At 42.3% G+C, this 5,661-nt stretch overlaps 1 pseudogene; it reads right to left on the minus strand.

The window, feature by feature from the left end:
* Positions 1-3,668: 3,668 nt before the first annotated feature.
* LOC138167265 (prohibitin 1 pseudogene) lies at positions 3,669-4,709 on the minus strand (annotated as a pseudogene).
* Between the last annotated feature and the right edge of the window lie 952 nt (positions 4,710-5,661).

A 5,661-nucleotide genomic window follows, 5' to 3' on the forward strand; every position in this document is an offset into this window, starting at 1 on the left:
CATATTTTCTTAGAAAATACTTTCAGATATTTGGCATCAAATATGTGATTTTCCTGGCATGGAATTCATTGTCATCAATAGACACTGCAGGAACCACCCAAGTGGATGGATTAATTCATTGTTTAATGGAGTGGAAGAGCTACTGTAATAAATATTTGTTGTCAAACACTCTCTGGGCTTCCTGTTGGATAGCTCATAGCTATGAACATTTGACTGTGAATTTCCTTGCTTTGTATTTTACAGATACTCCGTGAGGAGTCTGTGCAGTTCATTGGAATTGTTTAGGATTCAAGAAGATCCAGAGATCATCGACACCAGAGAAGAGAAGGCATGAAACAGAGGGGGAGTGATGCAAGACTGAGGGCTGTCAAGCTAGAAAGGGACCAGATGTATTTTTGTGGCTGTTACCTCCAGCACTCTGTTAGTTCTGGTCTCGTGTTGGAATGAGTGAGGTACTCACAGGTCACCAAAGTAGGTTTACTTTGCACCAACATCAAGGAAATGCAACAAAAGTACAGTGGCTTCTCTAGATGCGACCCATATATAGAGATGTTCGGCAAGGTATGATGACTTGGATGGCTTTCAGACATCCCTTGTGTCAGAGGGCAAGAAATACACATGGGTAGGATTTTTAAGTGACAAAAAAAACAAAGCAGGGGCCAGTCAGGTCCCAGAGACAGCTTTGTTGCCTTTTAGGGAAAACTAATCTCCCTTCCAGTGAAACGGGGAGCCCTGGTCCTATCACAGTAAGCCCATAAGAGAGAAGAACTAGAACCATCATCTTGAGATGTTTGCTAATTGTGAGGTGCTGGGCAACTTAGGGTCAGCTTCAGTTTCTGAACCACGATAATTACCTCTCAGGATTTTTTGTAAGGCTCAAATGAGACAATGAATGCAAAATGCCTAGCATATTTTAAAGTACTATAGAAATATTTGTTGCTACTATTAAAGTGTATTCAAGCACCCTGGTAAGTACTTTTTCATAGGGTTCATCTAATTCCTTTGTGCAATTCACAATGAGAGATTATGTAGTTCATTTGCTTGCCTCACTTATTTAAATACCTAATTGCCAAGGCAAAATATCTTCCAAATTCTGAAAAAGAGGATTTTGACTCAATTACATGCTGATCAAAAGCTGTTCTTCCCTTAATTTATTAAGACCTAGAATAGTTTCTTTCTGTACCTTTTTCCTATCCCTGAATGAAGCAGTGTCCTTATCAAGAAGAAAATTAACTAAAAGTGAAAATCTATATTTCTCAGGATCAGGATTTAAATATTGTCATATCATGCAATATTAATGTTTCCCTTTAAATCACCTTTTAATGTTGATAATGATTTTATATTTATGATATCCCTTCATACTCAAATAGAAAAGGGTGTACATTTTGCTAATCAATTTTATAACCTTAATCAATGCCTTACTAAATTCCTGTTCCAAGGCCACATCCAGTTGAGGTGGTCTTCATTCTAGGGTAAGGGTGGAGAACCTGTGTCCTTGAGGTCACATGCGGCCTTCTAGGTCCTCAGGTGCAGTCTTTCGATGAGTCCCCTTTTATTAAGGGGATTTGTTCTGTTAAATTTGGATTCAGTCACAGGACCACACTTGAGAATCTAGAGGGCTGTATGTGGCCTTGAAGCTGCAGGTTCCCCTGCTCTAGGGTTTTAAGGTTTTACCCAGAATTCCAGAATTCTGGAAGGTTTTGCCAAGTGGGAAAGGTTTCAGGTACAGTCCTAGCATCTGTAAATGCAAGATTTTTCTAGCTAAGTTGGGAGTTCATCACCAGAAAGCTGGCTACCCCCAAACCTCTAGGAAGAGAGAGATGAGTTTTGAGTGTAAAACAAAAGGCATGCCAGGTCAGGAATAAGAATTTCTTGAGATCATTAAATCTGGAGGCCTTAGAAGGACACTGAAAGCTGGTTTCAAATCGTAGAGATCAGGAGAAACTCTACCAGAAAGGTCTGCAAACCTTATTCTCTAGCTGGTCAATTATGCATAGAGCAATGTGCTGGCCTACCCATAAGGAAGCATTTCCACTGGACTTGTCATAGAATAAGTCAATGGGAATGTTTCCCTAGTGCATGCAAATCGCATTGATGATAGATCTTGATCAGTTTGGGGCATACACATTGTGCAGAAGCCCACATGTTTCTCTTTAAGTCTGTGCTCCCAGGTACTATATTATCTGCATGAATTAAGAATCTTCTGGATGATTTAGGCTATGAAGCATAATTCTGGGTTGAGGTTGGACCACCTTAATAAGAATCAGTAGTACACAAAAGGGATATGAAATAAAATTGCTAATCCTACCTAATGGCTAGTGAGATTTCACACCTGAGTGATATCATGTTTCTAAGGAGATTTGATTCTGGTGTGGATATCATGGGATGGTAGCCAGAGCAGGTCCTTGATACCCAAGCATTCCCTAAGGGCAGGATGGTGATCACTCCCCTGCCTTTTGGCTACCTTGACAGCCTGTAAAATATGCTAAAAGTAAGCCAAGGTCACATCTAATCTCCCCCCTTCCCCAGTTAATCATTGATTACAAGAACCCAAGAGACAGAAAAACCAAAGGTGGAAACCATAGTTCACAAAATTCTAGGTTTTTAAGGAGAAAATGTAGTGTAAAGTAGGATGACCCATTCCTTTTGTTTTTTGCACATAAGACTGATGATAAGTGATAAGCCACAGAAAAGTTGACTCTCTCCTTAGAAGGTCACAAATGCAGAAATGAAAGACAAACTGGGGACTTTAGTGGAGTTGATATGACATGGAAAATTGTGGAACCAGGGAATTTCTTTCATGAATAGACCCAAGGGAAAAGTACAGTACAGAAAAAGAAGAAAATAATGTTGGTCAGAATGTCTAGCAGGTGCTTGACTAAATGCAGCATTACCCCCAGCCAGGGATGAAGGGGAGTCAGCGGGCTCATCACACCCAGGACTCTCCACCTCCCATCTCTGACTCATTATACTGAGTATGCCTAGAATGCATTCCTTCTTCATCTCCATCTCTTGGAATCCCCGAGTTCCCTTCAAGCCTAAGCTGAAAAGCCACTTTCTATTTGAAGCCTTTCCTGATTCATCCCACATTCCTCCCCAACCTACAAGTATTCATTTTTATAAATAATATACATAAATTTTATATAGCACATATTTATAAATTTATATATGTTCATTTTGTCTCCCTAGATTGAACATCAGCTCCTTGAGGACGGGGACCATTTCACTTTTGTCTTTCTATTCCCAGCATTCAGCACAGAGACCAGCCAAAGGGCAATTGGGGCTAAGTAACTTGCCCAAGGTTACATGGCTAGCGGGTCCTCCTGACTCCAGGGCCTGCACTTTACTCACTGAGCCACCTAGCTGCCCCTTAATAAATGCCTTTTGATTGAATAATTCACCATGCCTCAAGATTCTTGTAATTTTCATTTTACCTACCATTTTCCCCTTGTTGATGAGAGGTAGGTCCAAAAGAGGAGGTCCCCTTTTCACTTCCCCTACTTTCCAAGGCCTCACTTAGCAGATCAGCGATATGTGAGATGTTCTGTTTTCAGTGCCAAGAGACCTCCAGCAAATGTCCAGATAAATGAAGTCCACCATCATTGCCCTCCAAAGTGTCACATTTTAAGACAACAAGCATCTGTAAGGTTGCTATTGTTTATTCTTCATTCTTTTTTTTTTCAAGATCCCAAAATGACTTTAATTTTATTTCATTTGCTTAAGCCAAATCATTAAATCTCACAGTGATTTTGGATGGGGGGAGAAGAAGAAGGCTGTGGATTAAATCATGGCCAAGTGAGGTAGGATCAGTGGGGCCATAGGCCTCACTGGGGAAGCTGGGGAAGCTGGAGGAGACTGTCTGGCCGGCAGGTAGGTGATGTTCTGAGATCGGGAAATGGTATGCGATGTCCTCTGCAGCTTCCAGCTTACGAAGTTCTATTAGGCCATCTCCCACTGTGACCAACGAATTGGCAATCAGCTCGGCCGCTTTGGAGTCACTCTCAGCTGAGATGATGGCTGATTTCTTCTGTTGCTCAGCCTTTTCCACTACAAATCTGGCCCTCCCTGCTTCCAGCTGAGCCACCTGTTTGGCTTCTACTGCCTCCGTGAACTCTTTCCCAAAGGTCAGATGCATCAAAGAAACGTCATCTAGGATGAGCCCAAAGGTTGCCGCTCGCTCTGTGAGGTCATCGCTCACTGGAGACTAGTTCTCTCTGGGTGATCCAATCGAGCTGCCGCTGACTTGAGGATCTCAGTGGTTATGGACCACAACACCCTCTCGTCATAGTCCTCACCAATGCTGGTGAAGATTCGGGGCAGCTGATTGGCAGCAGGTCGAAGAGAATATGTAGAGTGATATTGACATTCTGTAAATCCTTACTACCAGTGATTACTGGGACATTCCGTGGCCGGGAACTGCAGTCAAAAATAATTGGTTTCTGTACTCATTGGGAATGAGAAAATGAGTCCCTTCCCCTACAACAATGTCTTGGACTCCACGGAACCTATCAAAGATGACAGCTCTGTGGCCAGCATCCACATTATATAAAGCAGAGTTGACAACTCCTCCTACAACAGCTAAGCCCAGGCCAAACTTGCCAACAGCTTCAAACACTTTAGCAGCCATGTCTCCTTCAAATGGTCTTGGCCTTCTGCCCTCTCAGACCAGACACAACTCTGATCTCCACGTGAATTCCCCAACCCTACTTACTGCCTGTTCTTCATTCTTGAAGAGGACCATGGCATCAGGAAAGTGATGCCATGACTCGCAAGTGAATTGGATTTGAGTGAGGGAGGCCTGTGCAGAGTCACCACTCACTCGTTTGCTCTCGAGCGGTCTGGGTCCAGGGACCCAGATTAGATGAGATTAGGACAACGGGAGATGGCCCCCCTCTGTTAGGCATCTACTATGTGACAGGCACTGTATTTAGCACTGAGATAACTATGATTTGTATAACTCTTTAAGGTTTGCAAAGCATTTTACAAATATTACTTCATTTGATCCTCCCAATAACCTTGGAAGGTAGGTACTAGCTATTATTTCCCCATTTTACAGTTGTGAAAATTGAGGCACACAAAGATGAAGTTATTTGCCCAGACACACATCTAGTAAGTGTCTGAGGCAAGATGTGAACTCAGGTCTTTCCAACTCTAAGCAAAGTGTTCTATTGCATCAGGTAGCTGCATTGATTTGTATCTAGATTCACCAGCTAGTCAGGCAGTCTGAAGTGTTACAGAATCTCAGAGGCAATCAGGTCCAATCTGTACCTGAACAAGAATTCTTTGTGAGAGGAAATCCCCTACCTTCTGAGGCATCCCATCCCACTTTTGTATAGCTTTGATTATTTGAAAGTTCTTCCATAGCTAGGTGGTGCAAGAGAGAGTGCTAAACCTGGAGTCAGGCAGATTGAAGTTCAAATTTGACCTCTGACACTTATTAGCTGTGTGACCCGGGCAAGTCACTTAACCTCTCTCTGCCTTTAGAGATGAGTTTCCTCATCTCTAAAATGCAAAAAATAACAGCGCTTACCACCTAGGGCTCTTATGAGGATAAGATTTGTCAGCTGTTTTGTAAACCTTAAAGCTTTATCTAAATGCTGGTGATTACTAGCTGAAGTCTGCAGCTGCTCTCTAGAACTTTTACCTATTGTTTCTAGTTCT

The sequence above is a fragment of the Petaurus breviceps genome, unplaced genomic scaffold, assembly GCF_028583685.1.
Source record: "Petaurus breviceps papuanus isolate PSGF00001 unplaced genomic scaffold, PetGlider_PUasm1.0 229, whole genome shotgun sequence".
In the NCBI taxonomy this organism is placed as follows: domain Eukaryota; kingdom Metazoa; phylum Chordata; class Mammalia; order Diprotodontia; family Petauridae; genus Petaurus; species Petaurus breviceps.